This window comes from Triturus cristatus, chromosome 1_1, assembly GCF_964204655.1.
Source record: "Triturus cristatus chromosome 1_1, aTriCri1.1, whole genome shotgun sequence".
In the NCBI taxonomy this organism is placed as follows: Eukaryota; Metazoa; Chordata; class Amphibia; order Caudata; family Salamandridae; genus Triturus; species Triturus cristatus.
Genome location: NC_140579.1, coordinates 67,243,937 through 67,262,505, shown reverse-complemented (window position 1 = coordinate 67,262,505; position 18,569 = coordinate 67,243,937). Strand labels below are relative to the sequence as shown.

General features: G+C 49.0%; 1 pseudogene across 1 annotated transcript in view; it reads right to left on the bottom strand.

The window, feature by feature from the left end:
- Positions 1–441: 441 nt before the first annotated feature.
- LOC146869429 (E3 ubiquitin-protein ligase TRIM39-like) overlaps positions 442–18,569 on the bottom strand; it is a 175,209-nt pseudogene continuing 157,081 nt past the window's right edge. Inside the window, exon 8 of the transcript XR_014959685.1 lies at positions 442–1,112. The product of XR_014959685.1 is annotated as an E3 ubiquitin-protein ligase TRIM39-like (transcript). The remainder of the gene's footprint in view (positions 1,113–18,569) is intronic.

The window sequence follows — 18,569 nt, the reverse complement described above, 5'->3', positions numbered from 1 at the left end:
AAATTAAATGTGTGTCTCTGGCCGGGTCCCTTAGCATTGTCAGTAGACCCGCCCCCATAGCCCCGCCCCAAACCCCACCCCTAGAAAAACATTTCAATTTGGTGAGTACCTGCACTTATTTTTTTCCATTTAAAGCACTGGGGGTGGGCATCACCGAAGAAGACCCTTAAAAGTGTGTGTGTGTGTGGGGGGGGGGCTGAAAAGTGTGTGTGGGGGGAACCTTGAAAAGTGTGTGTGTGGGGAGGCGGGGGGGCATCATCACCCTCACTCCCAGCCGTGACCCTGACCACGGAGGGAGCTGTACTCCGGGAGGGGGGAGGAGCAGCAGGAAGCCTTACCCTGCACTTGCGTGCCAGTGCTCAGCAGCACTCAAGTACAAGGGGCAGCACCTTCAGCTTCGGAAACAAATCCCTTCGCTCCTCTTCACAGAGCGGAGGATTGAAACGCAAACAGAAGCGGATCTAGAAACGACACCGCTGTTCCAATGTGCATTCCTACCATCCTGAACAATGCTTAGAAACAATGGCTTCATGTGGGAGGGCTCTGGATACAGTTTCACCCGGAGCTGCTCTCACTCTTGTGTCACCGGCAGGACCCGCAGCGCCACCACATTCCTCCCTCCATCCTGGAGACCTGGGTTGAAGAAGGGCCGCAGGGTGGGGGGGAAGGAGGCCCCGGAGAAGGTGAAGAGCAGAGACCGGTCAGTCACATTGTACACCGAGAGCCTGCGCGTCTCATAGTCCAGGAAGAGACCCACAGCCCTGGGGGGCACACGGGGGTCAGAAGGGAGGGAAAGGAGGAGCCAGCTTTGTATTTACCATCTCTGAGCCACACTGTCCAGAATCCATCCTCAGGTGCTAGTGTGATCTCCCCCTTCCTGCTCGCAGCCTCGTCACACACCCCCAGGCTCCAGCTCGTCTTGCCCCCCACCTCCACCTCCCAGTAATGCCTCCCGGAGCTCAGCCTCTCCCTCCCCAGGACAGCGACGACAGGATCGAATCTCTGGTCCGTGTCGGGGCGACCCTGGTCTGTGTCTCCGTCCCTCATGCTCCTTCCGTCCTCGGACAGGACGAGCTCCGGATGTGCAGTGTCCGGATCCAGGGTCACCGCAGCTGCAAGAGAGAGACGAGATGAGAGCTCAGAGATCACCCGTCCACAATAAAGACATCACTAATACTCAGCCCGTCGCTGCAGCAGCCCCACCCCGACTGACGTCATCCTCATTTCACTAGCAGCACCCCTTTTAATCGTAGTAATTAAGGGGCAGATTTACAAGCCCCTTGCGCCACTTTTGCGTCACTTTTAACATGGGAAAAGTGACGCACAAGTGGCGCACGGGGTTTGTAAATCTGCCCCTAAGTGTATAGTCATCGTCACAGCTTCTTTTTAAAACACCCTTTGGTGAAGTGTTTCTGTCTGTAAGTGCTGTAAGTATCAGGTTATTATAGCTCACAGGTGCGAGAGCTCACAACTGAATGAGGATGGGCAGGGCTTTAAGTCTGCCGGGTCCTACCGGTGCTAAACACCAGGTGCCGAGACGGGTTCCTATCAGGGCCTGACCCTCAGCGTGATAGAAACCATATCTGGCAGGCAGTCCCAGCCCTCACAAGAGACTCTGGTTTGTTTATTGAGAATGAGCTGAGATCTGCAGGGGGCAAAATAGGTGGAGGTCCGACTCTAAATGTAACACCTATACAGTTATTTCCTGTCCACGGTCCTGCTGACCAACCGGCACGGTCCAAGGTCACTGGGGAGTGTGTGTGGGGGGGGGGGGGGAGAATAGAGAGGGGGCAGTGAGGCTCTGCGGTCTGAATAGGATGGAAAGGGTAACTCTGTGGTGGGCCGAGCCCCCATTTAACAAGTAAATCATTCATAGGAACCCCCACATTGGGCTCTCCCAGCCTTTCATCCTTTCTAGGTGGATACCACTGGACACGACTCAGTATTCAGGGGCAGTCCATTCTTGGTTTGTAAATGCAGGTTATTGTACTCGGCAGCACTGACTGCTGAGTGACTAAAGAGGGCTTGGCTGAGACTGATGGAAATGCAGAGGTGCATGGGGGGAGGGAAGACAAGCAGGCGGGTTGTGCTTTGGTGACTACACGGGCCTTTCTCTTAACTCCAGGCAGAGCTGGGGACTGTATCTGCCCCCAGGTGACCACGAACACACCAGCAGCCCACCCCTGAACCTTGTGCGTCGCCAAAATCGAGTCTTTATGACTGTCTCACAAAAGCTTTTTAGGTCTCGCCTGAGCCAGCCCTTTAGTTTTAGTAAGCGGGATTTGGAAGTGCAGACTAGTGGCTTTTCAGGCCTCCAAATACAGTGCATGTGCGCCGGGCACACGCATCATTTGGCAGCCTGCGTGAACACTTTTGCGGCCGCTTTGATGTTCTCAGTGAGCCGCGCGGCCACTGAGAACATCAAAGCGGCCGCGAAAGTGCACACCATTTGTCAGCCTGCGTGCCTCTCTCCGCCTACCCCCCTCCCTTATCCCACTTCCTGCTTGTTCAACAAATGCTGTGTGTAAACAAACTTTCTTTGGTTGCATGACATACGTTTCAAAACAAATACCTTGTGCAAACAAACTTTCTTTTGTTTCACAGTGACTCTTGCTAGAGCTGCCTGCCTATGCTCACATTCCCAAATAATTCTGGTTGGACAACGCCTGCACACAGCCCTCTCTCAATGGCCTGTGCATTAAGAAATGGTTGTACTAGAGGCGGCCAGTTACTTGAATATTACACAAAATATAAACAAGATGGGCACTGACTGAAGCAACAGAGCAAATTTTGTTTCCATACACAGACTGTCGCAGTTTTCTCAGCTTGATGAGAACCAATGCCGCTTCCTCCCTGCTCTCCTGCTGCTGGTAACTTGCTGAACAAGATAAACTGTGCCATGCGCTGCGGGCCGCTGAAGTGACCGCTTTTGACTCACAAGTACCTCCTCTATTTTGAAATTGTGTCCTTGGCGGAAGGTCTAGGTATGTTTTTCTCAGTTTCTGCATGTGCTCTAGCCTTGCCTACAACCAGGGCGGTAATCTCACATAAAACAAGCCATGTTTGCCGAGAGGTGATTCAGCTTTCAATAAAAGCATGAAAGTCATATGCAGACATATTTTATGCAAAATATGACTTGCACATTTCGTATACGAGGAACATGTTTCAATGTTTGGTATACTGTTGCAATAAGGTACGCATGCGTGCGCAGAACTGCTCCTCTTCAATGCACATTAATGGGGAAATAAATTCCCCCATTTGTTTATTTTTTAATCTATCTCCTTGTTATTGTGGCGTTTTATATCACTTATTTTTTGCTGCGAGCTCAGCCAGCCCAAAAGTCTGGCGAGCTGCAGCGCGTACACTGCCTGCCCTCCTCGACGCTCCAGCAGCTTATTATAATTAACCAGCCATCACTCTCCGGGCCGCTGTGCTCGACAGGCACAGCTGAGGAGGAGCTAATATGCGGGAATTCTCATTTTTAGGTCTCGCCTGAGCCAGCGCTTTAGCGCTGCTCTGGCGAGAGCTTTAGTAAATGGGGGATTTGGAAGTGCAAACTAGTGCTTTTCAGGCCTCCAAATACAGTGCATGTGCGCCGGGCGCGCGCACCATTTGGCAGCCTGCGTGATCATTTCGCAGCTGCTTTGATGTTCTCAGTGAGCCGTGCGGCCACTGAGAACATCAGAGCGGCCGCGAAAGTGCTCACCATTTGTCAGCCTGCGTGCCTCTCTCCCCTTAGAGGGCGCGACGTGCCCTACCCCATCCCTTATCCCACTTCCTGCTTGTTATTGGTACCAACTACTACCTTGGTCTGTGGAAAGGTGGTAAGATGCCAGCGAGTTAAACACTGGTTTCGAATATCAGTGTGAAGAAAGTTGTTTGAATTGTCAGGTTAACTTGTCATTTCATTAGTGCTACATAGATTTGGCAACAGTAACGCCGGTGTTCAAACACGCACTGTTTTTTTAAAAATACATTTTTTATTGTAACTTGCCTTTATATTGGGGTTAGGAGCAAAACTTTGGGGGCATGCGCTTTACGAAAACTTGACGTCGTTCGAACTCTCACCACCACATTCGACTTTCATGTAAAAACCAAACTCGGCAGTCTCATTTCTCGTTCATTTTCCAGCCCAATACCGCTTCCGAGCTCTGTCATGATTTATACAGCCTGGCAGTGAATAATCTTTCCTAGAAAATATACAAGCCTCCGGAGGTTTCCGGTCCCTCCTTGTCGCAACTGACAGCGTTTGTACTCCCCTTTTCTGCTATTTTCCTTTCTAATGAGATATTGGGCTTTTGCTCAGCGAGAGGTGATATTTCTATATTTGCAGCGCAACAGGCTAAATTACCAGATCTCAATGCAGAGGATACGAACCCGCTGAAAGTGTGGCAAAAATATACACGGAGCTTCTTTGTTTTGGGCAACGGTTATTAAGAAGGTATTTGGAGAGTTCAGGTTTAATTTAGGAAGCCTTCTGCTGCAAAATCACTCCGTTACATCGCAGAGCAAGGCGGCATTCAAAACCCAAGTCGATAAGGCTATATCATCTTTTTTTAAACGTGTTTATGCTGTATTCATGAATGTGTTGCGCAAGGCCAAGTAGCGGCCCCTCCCGCATGAGAAACAGAATGGTACCGAATCCTTTTGCTTTGTAAATGTTGATTTACTTTAGAAAAAGACCGTCTCTGATTTCAGGCAGTCCCCTGTTCTAATCCAAAATGCACCTGTAGCCCAGTGCTATATACAGTCTGTAATTCTGATTCAGGCTATGCCTGCAGAAAGAGGTTGCTAATAGTCCCAGTACTTATTAGAGCAGAGATCCTTGGCAGCGCCTGGTTCTGATCCTATACCGGGCAGAGTCCCTGAACAGTGTCTGCGTCAGACCATATGCGAATGTTGTGGATTTTCGAAAAATTGCCTTAACATAGTAGCTGCATGTAGTTTCGCTCCAGTGACGTAACTGGAGCGCAGGAAGGGTTAATTAATGTGTGTGAACGGGGGACTCGTGGCTACACCCCTTTCACAGTCTGCAATAATGGTTAGACCCCGTGGTCACCAGAGGAGTGGTTAACAAATATTGGGATCTGCCAGATGTGGTGGCCTCTAGGGGGATCATGACCTTGTCTGCGAGGCGTGTCAATCAGCGTCACTGCGTCCGAGTATTTCTTTGCAGGCCACACCGCACTGATAACCTGCGTCAGTTTATTTGAATTACCGGGGCCCCCTTGGCAACACCATCTCAAGGGCCCCTCCCGACACACCAGCTGCAGTCATATTCTTGCTCAACACTACCAAGATGTGCCTGTCTCTGACGTGCAAAGCCTTACTGAAATGCCTGGCATCATAGAGGAGAATTCTCAAATAGCTTGCTCAGCTATGAAAAGTTTACGTTTTTGTATACATTTGAATGTTGAATGTGCATTATTCCACAATTTCAGTTTCTGCACCTGAATAGCTCTTTTGTTTTGGTATTGTAACATGATATCCATTAGAGTCCTGTGTGTGAAAATATATACCTTTTAGCCAGTAATGCAAGACCTGTTGCATTGCAAATGCTTGTTTATTTTGAGAGGGAGAGTACCAGCACTTCTCAAGAGAAATGCTATACTTTTAATAGGAGAGTACCTGCTTATTTCGGAGAAGTGCCGGTACTCTCCTATTAAAAGTATAGCATTTCTCTTGAGAAGTGCTGGTACTCTCCCTCTCAAAATAAACAAGCATTTGCAATGCAACAGGTCTTGCATTTATACAAGTTTAAGCTAATGGCATTGTAAATTACAATGCGTTTTAGGTTTCGAAAACCAAAACATAAACAAAAGGCATTGTCATTTACAATGCCAATAGCTCAAACTTGCGTCAATGCGAGACCTGATGCATTGCAAATGCTTGTTTCAGCTTGGTGACATGGACCACCACACTTAAATGCATTAGTCTACTGCCAGATGCGTGGTACTTGGCAGGGCTGGGCACTTCCAGAAGCTATACGGGCAGGGTGCACCCGACACAGGACAGTCAGAGCCGTTCGCACTTACGGCTCTCTCCCACCAGTGTACTACCGAGTCAACCACGATAGCACTGCGCTGCCCATTCATGTTATGAAGGTACTTTTTGGAGGGTAACACTAACAAGCATGTATCAAAGTGTCTGTACTTCTTGGAAGCCGGTCTCGAGGCTCCCAGTCTATGATGCTTGAGGGTGCATATGAGAGCGCACACACTGCAGCGCCGGCGTCAGTAAAGCAAAGGGGCTCCCTTGGGGGCTGGGCCACATACACCAATGCCACAACACTCCCCATGATTTATTTTTATTTTAAAAGTTTTATATAGCGCTAGCTTGACCCGTAGGTATCAGAGCGCTTTACATACTGTACAGAAAAAAGAAGAACGAAAATTGCATTACATAGTAGGCAGGCAGTAAGGAAGCAAATCCAGGGATAAAAAAATACAGCATGAAAGATAAGGAGGTTAATACATTGATTGTACGTCAATACGACTGTAAGTCGCGTAAAAAGAGGGTGGGGCGGCTTGCTGGTTAAACAATTACCTTCGCTGTTAATGAGACAGAATTAGAAACATGTAGAGTTAACTTTTCATCAGCTGAGTTGCGTGAAATCCCCAGAATTACCCTGACCCCTGTGTCAGTCTTGGCACAGCTGCCCCCCTGCAATCTACCTCTCAGAAAATGTTTAATCCGCTATCATTTATGACTGCTATATATGAATATTGGTTATTCTATGTAAAGATCCCTGCCATGTATGGCTTACCTTGTGAATCTGCTGTTTTCCTCATGTATTGCTAAAAGCCAACAAACTGATTTAAAAAAAACAAGCATTGGCATAGCCAATGGTCTCGCTTTTGGGACCTTATAAGTATTTAGTTATGCAACTGTTGCATGGCTAAACACTTATAAGTTCCCAAAGGCGAGACCCATTGGCTATGCCAATGCTTGTTAATACCGCTGCGTGGATTTGTGTGTGTTTTTGAATTTCATGCAAGTGTGCGCCCCACATTTCTCCCTCTTTATCTGCTGTTATTGTAATGTACAATTAGTTTTATTTTTTTCTGGTGGGTATTTATGTATTTGAAGGGGTCTTCTTGTATGGCTCTTATAACAAAGCCCCAGGCTGCTCGCGCTCTCTGTGCCCAGAAACAAACCCCACCCTCCTCCATCGCCCCTAGCACGAGCCGCCCCCCTGCACGCACTTTATTTATTATTGTGAACAACCGACCCCGTGCGTGATGTTACACGAGCCACGGCGATCAGGCTTTCTGTGTACTCGAGGCTTCATGGGCTGGGAAGGAGTCAGTCACGTGTCAGGCGGTTGTCTCCTTGGGGTTTCATGGGCTGGGACGGAGTCAGTCACGTGTCAGGATGCGGTCTCTATGGGGCTTCACAGGCTGGGATGGAGTCAGTCACCTGTCAGGCTGCTGTCTCCTCGGGGCTTCATGGGCTGGGAAGGTGTCAGTCACGTGTCAGGCGGTTGTCTCCTTGGGGTTTCATGGGCTGGGAAGGAGTCAGTCACGTGTCAGGATGCGGTCTCTATGGGGCTTCACAGGCTGGGATGGAGTCAGTCACCTGTCAGGCTGCTGTCTCCTCGGGGCTTCATGGGCAGGGAAGGTGTCAGTCACCTGTCAGGAGGCTGTCTCCTCGGGGCTTCATGGGCTGGGAAGGTGTCAGTCACCTGTCAGGCTGTTGTCTCCTTGGGGTTTCATGGGCTGGGAAGGACTCAGTCCTGTGTTAGGATTCGGTCTCTATTGGGCTTCACAGGCTGGGATGGAGTCAGTCACCTGTCAGGCTGCTGTCTCCTCGGGGCTTCATGGTCTGGGAAGGTGTCAGTCACCTGTCAGGCTGTTGTCTCCTTGGGGTTTCATGGGCTGGGAAGGAGTCAGTCCTGTGTCAGGATGCGGTCTCTATGGGGCTTCACAGGCTGGGATGGAGTCAGTCACCTGTCAGGCTGCTGTGTCCTCGGGGCTTCATGGGCTGGGAAAGTGTCAGTCAGGTGATGTCTCCAAGGGGGTTCATGGGCTGGGAAGGAGTCAGTCACGTGTCAGGCTGTTTTCTCCTCTGGGCTCCATAGTCTGGGAAGGTGTCAATCAGGTGATGTGTCCAAGGGGGTTCATGGGCTGTGGCGAAGGTTGTCACATGACTGACATCAGTATCTCGGCAGGGATGCTAATTAGATGATGCATAGACCTTTTTCTCCTGATTATGTAAATTGTGGCTGTGGTCTGACGTAGGAACCGGAAATATTGACTGTGCAATGCGATGTGGTTCATTTATACTTCCGGGGACAAGGTGGGGGCGGGAGGATTCTGGATGGACTCCTGATAGGTACTGTCTATGTGATAACCTTAAATGCCAATACCCCATCATATCAATGCGTTCTAGAGGGAACAATTGGACTGCACTCCACTCTCTCAAACAACTTCTCAGTGACAAACGTTATAGGTGAGCCCGAATCCACAGTGAATGCTACTTTCACCTCCCCTATAGCACACTGGATCACCACCCTTGGGGGAATCTTGTGGAGTCTCAATCATTTTAATGGATAACACTACCCCACTATCACTGTGTTCGGATACCTCGTCATGAACGTCCAGGTTCTCTTTATCCCCGATACACCGACTCCATGAACATTCTTGCACATCCTTGGAAATACCCCACTTTCCTGCACTTTAAACAGGCTTTACCTAAAGCAATGCAGCCTTTAAAACATGCCAATTTTTTTTTCAACCCACACCTAAACATGATTTGGGAGTAATGTTTGTTGAGGGTCTACTCTCTTTCGCTAAGCTAATATTTGGATTTTGCCACGACCGGATTCGCTTTATTCAACCTTCACCAGGTCTTTTCCTCTAATTAGTACTTTAGAGGCCATCAGTGACCATTCAATTCCCCTAACAATTTCTAGGTCTCATGCAGATTAGGATTACGACAACACAACAATTTTTTGTCATGACAATTAACTACAATCTGATCTCTAAAGTAACTATCTAAATGGCCAACAAATTCACACGTTGACGCCAGGGCTCTTAGTTCCACCAAAAAACTGTCTACTGATTCATGTTGAGACTGTTTACGAGTGAAGAATCTAAGGCATTCCACGATTACACTTGTGTTGTCTTGAAATAGTTGTGTAACATGTTTATAGATTCAGTATAGACTTCCCATTCTGCATCAGGTGGTTGAATGGCCATAGGTAAATGATAAAAAAATATTTGACCTTCAGCACCTAAACAATTGTACAATAAGGCTAGTTTCCTTGCCGCTTTATATTTCTTACCATCAAACACAATGAGGTAACTATCAAAGTTATTATACCATTGCTTCCACTTAAATGTTTGCACTCCTGGCTCAGCAAGAAAAGGTGTGGGAATGTTGGCATTCTGCAGGACTATGCTCTTCCCATCAGAACAGAAAGAATACCCAATGTAAAACAAGACAACATACACTGTTGGCTGAAAGTGGACAAATTGTGACTGAAAAATGTAATCACAGTAAATCTGAAAATGGTCACAAAAATAGACTAAATTATAATTTTGCTAACTATATTTTCAGAGTGCGAATCACTGCATCAATGCAGATATTACAACCCCAGAGTGCGCTGATCACTGTTCACCATCAGCAGACAACATTGTTGCAGACTGGAACTGACTTAAACAGGTGTGCTGCTATGATCAGCAGGTGGCGCTATAGCACTTCAAAACGGAAGCAGAGCAGCCGCTGGAACTATAACTGTGCACTCGAGGGAGTGCCTGTCGTCACGTAGAATAGGAGTTTGGGGGGCACCCGAGCCCGCAAGGTCTTCCCCAAGGGTAGCTTTGGGAGGGGGAGGGGCGGCCGGCAGCGGCCATTTTTTGCAATTTTGTTGGGCTACGTTGAGTATAGCCCAAATGTAGCCCAATTTAATTTATATCCCAAAGGGTTTAAGGGGTTAGCCCTCCCTCTCCCGGGCCACCAGTTTAGGTTTGGTGACCTGGTGGCTGGGAGTGTAGCTGTAGTTAGAATTTTGTGAGGGATTAGAGTTAGCAGTTAGCTCAGTTTGGTTCACGGGATTTACCGGGCATTTGACGATCTTTTATGGCTGGCGAGGACTGGAGAGTGTTGGAGGTGGTCCGGCTGCTCAGTGAGGCCGGCCAGCTCTATTTAATTATGCCCGAGGCGTCGGAACCCACGTGCATGGCAAGGCGAACGCACGGTGAGGCACGCATCCGACGGGGTGGCTGCCGTCATCGCGGCCTGCTCATCCGCCAAGAGGGCGACGCGCTGGCAGGTGAGTGACCCGGGCCGGAAGAGTGGCGTGCGGGCGGCCTGGGGTGATGACACAGAGCCACAGCCTCTAGTAGGTGTCGAGGCTGCGGCGGGAGAGTTTGCAGGCGGGGCTCGCCGGCAGAGCGCGTCTCGCATCTCCCCGGTCGGTTCAGCGAAGGTGCAGGGCAGCTCCTATACCAGGAGAGTGGCCCCGCTTGGGAGGGATGCACCAGAGCCTCTCGTCTCCTTGGAGGCCCTGGCGAGACCGGAGGCAGGCGGGGCCCACCGGAGAAGAGGGCTGCATGGTTCACCGGCCAGGCCCTGGAGCAGCACTGCGCATAGGGGGAAGGGGCTCCAGGCACGGGTATAGTTGTGGAGAGCGGGGAGGGAACGAGTACACGGGGGCCCACCGGCAGGGCTGCCCCTCTCTTTGAGAGCCTGCCGAGTGGAGGGGAGCAAGGGGGCCTTGTGGGCCGCATGTGGAAGGGGGTTTGCAGCTGGGCACTATGCAGGCTCCTGCAGAGTTGGGGCAGGACGCGCTGGAGGGAAGGGTAGGTTGGGGTGAGGTGGGGGCTTTCTCGGGTGCGGTGGGAGGGAAAGGGGGAGGGAGGCTGGGCCCTGGATGAGGAGGAGGAGGGTATCCCAGAGGAGCGTGGGTCGGGGGGGAGGGTCGGGATTGGGGGGCCTGGATATCTTTACCTCAAGGCATGAGGAGGAACGGGGCTTGTCAAGGAGGGAGCAGATTGATGCTTAAATGGCGCATTGGGGGTCTCTGGGTCTGGAAGCTAGGCGGAAGGACCAGGCAGGCGAAGGGTCAGGTGTGAGGGTGGGTTTGGGGGAGGTCTGGGCTCCGGCTCGATGGGGGCTGGGTCGGGCTTGTGTGTGAGTCTGGGAAGATTGGAATGGAGTGACGAGGGGTTGATAGGTTTGGGGGGGGTTGCGATAGACCTTAGCAGAGGAAGGCGTCATTGGGTGGCTAATACTCTGGGAGTAGGTAGGAGGAGGCAAGGGGTGGGGAGGGATAAAGAATTTAGGCCCAGCACACAAGACTATTCCTTGTTGTTGCAGGCGGTGGAACAGCGGCGGGAGCCAGACTTGGCAGAGCTGGGAGCGGCTCATAGGCGCCGAGGTGCGGGAGGGTGGAGCCCCGCGCGCAATGCCCTGTACCGGTAGGGGAGCCCGTTGTGGCCGGCATAAGTAGGCCCTGAACGGTCTCACTGGCCCCAACACCCGATGGCCCTCAACGGGTCATCGAGGACGCAGGACTATGCATGGCTTTCATATCGGGGATCAGAAGAGAGGGCAGTCGGCACCCCCTGTAGACAGGAATTGGGGGCAGCTGGAGCCCGAAGAGTTACATTATGAGGAGGATAGTCTGGAGGAGGGTGAATGGAGGGAAAGCGAGGAAGGGAGTGCGGGGGGCCGAATTTTGTTGTTTCTAGTACTTTGCAGATGTCATGACGCCAGACTGAGCCTATGGGTCGGACAGCTGGGTTGGCAGCAGCAACCGCTCCAGTGGCGAGGCGGGCTACAGCGAGACAGCACCCTTATTGGAGCCAGGTAAAGAGAAGGACAAAAGGGTGAAACCTGTGATGGTTTCGGTGGGAACTGGAGGGGGAAGGGGTGGGGGAAGCGTGGGGGAGGTTAAGCAGGTGTAAATGTGTGTTAGATGTGGGAGTAGGCACGGAGGACGCGGACAAGACAGCGGTAAGTGTAGGGGATGATGCCAAGGCAAAGACGGCAGGTGACGCGGGGGCAGCAGGGACAGGAGAGTCGGACGTAAAATTGAAGAGCAAGGATTTGAAAATCAAGAAGCTGCCCTATATGGGAGTGACAAAGCCATTGGGCGCGCATCTGATGTTGGCCACTAAAGAGCGTATATGGAAGGGAGAGTATGTGGAAATGCTCAAGCTGCTGCACAGGGAGGTGCGAGCTAAGGAAGGGTCAAAGGAGGTGGAATACGAATTGGCAAAGCGGCCAAGGGTGCCCCTCACTATAGAAAACTGGACAGCAGCGTTTCTAATATATGCCTGCGTATATTACGAAAAATACCCGGTGAGGTGCGTGCCCCTTTTTAAGTATATGGACGTCATTAGGAAGGCTCAGATCACAGGGGAAGGATACGCTTGGGCTCAGTAAGACACAGAGTTTAGAGCTCATATGGCATGGGATACAGAAGCAGAATGGGGGAGTTGGATACGGACCTGTGGCAACACACGATGGGGTCCGCCAGGGCGGGGAAGAAGGTATTCATGGCCAGCGGGCTATCGCTCGTTTATGGGCCTTCTCAGGGGCAGCCCACCTGGGGAGAGGGTTCAGGCAGGGGGCAGACTGCCTCTGCAGGGGCCTGCTGGGAGTTTAATAAGGGAATGTGCACACGGGACGTTTGTAGATTCAGGAATGACTGCTCGAAATGCGGGGGCAGACACGCCTTGGTTAATCGCTTTGGGGGGCGGCCCGTCAAGCAGGGGGCCAGCAGTGGCACCAAGTGGATTCACAGGCAGGGGGGGGTCAGCAGCAGCAGCCTTTTGGGGGGAAGGGGGGCTAGAGGGGCGGGCCAAAAGGCTTGTACACCAATTAGGGTGGTCAAATCCAGGGCAGTAGTACGCGGTTAGAACAACCAGGAGACAGCGAAGGCGCCATGGGACGGGTTTACAGACGGTTTTCTTTGGGTCTTAGAGGCCCCAGGGTGGGAGGCGACAAATGGACAATTTCAGCCAGCAGGGGACCAAGAAGAGCGCGAGGCTTGCATGGCGGGCCCCGTTGCAGAGAGACAGTTTGGCTTTACAGTTTGGTGGTGGTGCCCAGGAAGGCAAGGGCAATTCCGGTTATGCCAGCATTTGTTATGGCCGGAAGGCAATGAGGTGCATGAATGTAGCGATGGCACTGAGGACATGGTGTTTGATTAGCCGGTTGACGTGGCCATGTCACTGGTAAGTGACCACGGGCGCAACAGCGGACAGGGCAGCATGCGACATAGTCAGCTTTCAGATTGCTTTCAGTCCACCCGGAGGATGGGGACCTCTTGGGCATCCATTTCAAAGGTGAATGGTACGTGGGCAAAGCATTACCGATGGGCGGCTTTATGTCTGGCTCATCCCTTGAATTTTTTCAGTACATTCCTCCAGTGATGGTTTTCCAGGCACACGGGTCACCAGTGGAAATGCACTAACTGGATGACTTCCTCTGTGATGGCACCTTAGACTCCACGGAATGCCAGGCAGCACTCGACCGTTCAAAGAGATCATGAGGGAAATTGGAGTGCCTTTAGCATGGACCAACCAATGGGGCCCAGTACGGCTCTTGATTTTGGGGCATTGAGTTGGAATCCCGCTTGTGGGAGGCTCGTTTGCTGATGGATAAAAAGCAGCAGAGGCGGGGCTGCAGGAGGCAATGATGGCTAGAGAGAAGAGGCACAATTCATGAAAGGCCGGTGTTGTGGGGACACCTCGCTGGGAGTGCAAAATGGGAAGGATAGGGAGGACTTGGGTAGACGATGGGGAGGGGGGCGATGACGGGACGAGACCTCTGCATCACCAGGTGACTGTCAGTTGGGGGGGGGCACAAATGGGGATACAAGAGAGTAACGTTCACGAGGGGCAATAAGGATGGTATCCAGACTGTGACAAGAGTTATGCTAGCGGCGCCGCAGGAGGTATATAGCGCGGTTATGTGTTTTTCGTATGTTCACGCAGTTTTTTATTTCAGGTTCGGTCGCGGGCCCCCTCGCTAAGGAAGTGACCATATAGATAGTGGGGCATTAATTCATGAAGTGGGCCCAGGTCCGGACGCGGTCCAGCTATTTTGGAGAACATCTGGGTTTTAATAAAGATTTCTTCAAGGTTTTGTGGAAAGGGCGGGGAGGCATGCTGTGGAAGGAACTTATGCGTTTATTGAATGGTATGTTGGTGGCTGGTAGATGCCCCGAATTTTGTTGATTCACCTGGGGGAAAATTACATGGTAAGGGAGACCTTGAGCCTTGAGACCCTACGGGTAGGTAGTGCGCTCTATAAATGTCTTGATTGATTGATTGATTGGAGAAGGGTTTGGTCCTTATGAGAAGCAGGAGGAGGGACCTGGCCCTGTTAAAGCGCCAGTGGTCCGGGTGCTCTGTCATTTGACGGAGTTGCACCGCGTAGGGTGTGGAGAGGGGTTATTAATCCTAGGGCGGTGGACAGGGCTTGGGGAAAGATGAACTGAGAAATGGTGCGTTATTGTAGGGATTTGGGTTTCTACAGGATTGCGCATAGGGAGATTAAGTTTGACACGGTGGAATTTGTTTTTAGAGGCGATGGGGTCCACTTGTCAAGGGTGGGTATAGACTGGTATTTACTGGTGATTAGGGAAGTTATGGCTAGGGTGCTGAATGTACAGAGCCGCTAAGAAAACACCCCTAGTAGTTACCAGTTGAGCAAGTTCAGATTAGCATCAATGGGGAAGGTAGCAGCCACATCCGTAAAAAAAGAAAAGTAAGCGAGAACTGACCTGCTCTTTTAAATTAAGCTATGCTGCATGCACACAGGAACGCAGCTCACCTTGCACTCACGGGCACAAAGATCACCTTACCCTCAGAAAGGCCGCCCCTCAACCTGCATTCACAGAAGAACACTGCTCACCTTGTATGCACAGGCACACAAATCACCCTGCACTCACTAAGGCCACCCCTCAACCTGCATTCAGACAGAACGCTGCTCACCCTACACTCAGGGGCACACAGCCCACAGTGCAATCACAGAGACACCCCCTTCATTATGCATTCCCTAGAGTACATCACTCTGCTTGTGATCACACAGCTCAGGCTGCTCTTATACAAGCACACATCTCATCCGAAATTCACAAATGCTTGCATCTCAATTATGCATATTATACACAAATGCAGATGATGTGCAATCAAAGATTGAGCTCAGAAAACCTCCGATAGGTCACCATGTGTAACTGTTTACAAAACAAATTGTAAATATAGAGTAAACATTTATACAATCAAATAGACACAACTCAGGGCCAACATTTTATGGAGTGCAAATTAATGGCATCTAGAGCTGTGTTGTAAAGAAGCCACAAAGCACATAGCAGGCATGAGCTTTCTGCAGGTGGGCGAGCCACTGAGAGCCCGGGTCGAGTCAGAGGCCTGGCTCGGGCTCAGCTTGAGGTCCCATTGGAACCCGAAGCCACAACGAGCTGAGCTCTTACGGGAGGCGATCAGGCCTCGTGGCTACCGCTGCTGACTGTGTAACATGAGGAACCAGGTTTGAAACCTGGCTGCTGCTCAGCATCATGCGAATCCAGCAGCGCTCTTATACTGTTGGGCAAGGTTCGCAGTATTTATAACTACCAAAAGTAAAATGTGGAATCTGTCTGTCACCAACCCCTTTAATCTGATCTTTCAAGAATTAAATTATTAACCTATAATATCAGAAAGAAATAGCAATCTAGTGGCTGAAATCTGGGATTTATCCTGGCTTCCCTGCTTGACCAAACAGTGTGATCCTAGGCAAATATATTTCTCGAACCAAAATTTTGCTCATGATCACACTCAAGAGCACCTTTAAACACGTGTGCTCAGAATGTGCGCTGTGCAAAAACCTCTCACGTGTTTGATTCAATAGCCTATAATGCAGCTCTTGACAGATTGTGATGCTTAAAGACTAAAACCATGGAGCAAGTACTGGATTTGTTGACAGCTGTACAAATTTGGCTCTTCAGGTAATTCACCTAGTTGTACCATTTTTATTTATTGATTATAGTGCTAAGGTTTTGAGACAAGTGCTTCTGTCACCTTTGGAGACTTAGGCTGAAGAAAATATTTTATCAGAAATGCAGTTTGGGTTTTCGACCTAGAACTGGCACTGTGGATCAATGTTTTAATCTGTATCTTTTAGCAGGAAATTATTTTTTGGCACAGGGAGGAGGGTATTACCAACTTAGCACTTATGGGCCTCTCCAGCTCCTCCAATTTGGTACATGGCTCCAAACTTTGGGCCTTAATGGAGCAGATGAGGGTGGGAAAAGAATTGTTCACCCTGATAAGACGTCTACATTGGGGAACATCTGTTAAGGTTCACTGTGGCCCGTTAGAAGAATGCACCCTCCTAATGAGATTAAACCTTGTATCCTCGCTCCATTTCTTTTTCTACTTTATATAAACAGGGTTAGTCTTTATTTACCACGGGAGTGAAAAGACACACCCCAGACGGGAAACCATCCCATCCCTATTTTACTATATGCGGATGATGCAGTCCTTTTTGCCAGAACAGCCAATGGCCTCCAACCCATGCTCGACTCATTTATGGAGGACTTGGATTTAAAGGTAAATTACTCTAAACCATTTGTTATCACTTGTGGGCCCTCCAATACTAAGACCCAGTTATATCAAATGAGGGGTGTCCACCTGGAAAAGTCGAAGTCCTTCAATTACCGGGGAAATCCACTTAATTCTTCCTTAAGCTTGTCCCTCTTAACTGAGATTACAACAATTCAGCAGAGCCGAGGCAAGTGTTAGGTTCCTTTTTCTACTGCAGAAAACTTGGCTTGGGGATCTGCCTCCTTGTCCTTGCGATAGTGGCCCTATTCAAGGTACTTTATGCTAATTTGCACTTATTACTCTGCCCCACGGATCTCCTTTCTGTCTCTGATTTTACATCAAGCCAATATTCGACGTTGAAGGCTGGGTGGATATTTTAGAAGTACTTTCATGATTATGAAACAGTATGAGGTGTTAGATGTTTTACGATTGGATGTAAATATATGAGCAACTATTGTATTTATGTTATATTTTTAATATAACAATCTGTTTTTGAGGTTGGTTTTTAAAGTTCTATGCATTAAGCTATAATGTATTGGTATTTTAGGTTTAAAAACTCATATCAATATATGAGGGTTTACTGATTGCATATTTTGGCATTAACTTTTATAGCCTTTCATTATTGACATGGACTCTTGAAGTACAAACGTTAACTAATGAAAATACTGCCTTTGGGCAGTCCTTGGAAGTACTCTAAAAAAGATTTTTGGCCCCTCCGTTAGTTAGATAAGCGAAACAAAAATTCAGTAGGAATTATCACAAATTAAGAGTTTTTGGATATTTGCCGGATTCACTAAATTTTCAACCCCATATCCATACCTCAGATAACGTCATGGTAGGTTTTATAATTGTTGACACCATTGGAATGCCCTCGCTTGTGCCAGTTCTCTTGTCTCTCGAGCTACTCCTCTCCTGGATAACTTTCTGGGTCATTTGGTGGAGTTCAAAAAGATGTTAGATCGTCAACTTCAAAACTACTCTGCTCAAGCAGAGATTTTAGAAATACACCAGGGAACTTTAGATCCGAAAGCTTCTGTTGCGAAATTTTAGTAGTAGCCCTTCCAATTTTTTTTAGATGTTTTCTATGAACCTCAAAAGAAAAGCTTCCTCAGCATTGTCCTTTCGGTTGCACAATAGACCTTATTCCAGATGCTGTTGTGCCCTTTGCTCTAATCTTTTTTTCTTTGTCTCCTCTAGAAAAGGAGTAACTTGACACAAACACAAAGAATGGATGGACAGTCCTGCTGGAGCATCATCATTTTTTGGTTCCAAAGAGAGATTCAACTCAACTATGCCTATGCATGTGTTACAGGAGCTAAATAAAATAACAATTAAAGATCAGTAACCAGTGCCCTTGATCTCTGATATCCTTGCAAAAGTATTTTCCAAGCTGGATATAAGGGAAGTTTATCGCTTAATGCCCATCAAGCCAGGCGATGAGTGAAACACCAAGTTCCAAAGTCCCCTTGGCCTCTTTGAATACAGTTATGCCTTTCGGCCTGAGCAATGCTCCATCTATTGTTCAAAGGTTCATGAACGCTATATTTTCTGACCTTCACTTACACTCAATGTTCTTCTATATGAATAATTGTATTTATTTTCTCAAACGACCATCACCAACGTGAGAGAGATGTGAAGAAGGTTCTCTCTGGACTATGTCAACAAAAACTTCTGGGTAAACCTGAAAAGTCTTTTTCATCAGTCGTCAGTCAAGTATTTAGAGCATGTCATTACAAAGTTCAGGCGATTTGGGATTGGCTGGTACCGGCCTCAGTCAAGGATATTGGGCGAGCAAACTACTATCAGAAGTCAAAAATTCCATTGCAGAAAACTTGGTTTCAGGATCTGCCTCCTATAAAAACGAGTCCCTTCTCCAAACTAGCTATTCCCAATATTGATTTACTAAAGAATACCAGAAGGCCCAGCTTGACCACAAGTGAGTTGGCCGACTCATAAATGGCTCCTATGTTTTGCTGCCTATTTTGCCATAATGTTCAGGGTATCAAGTGAATA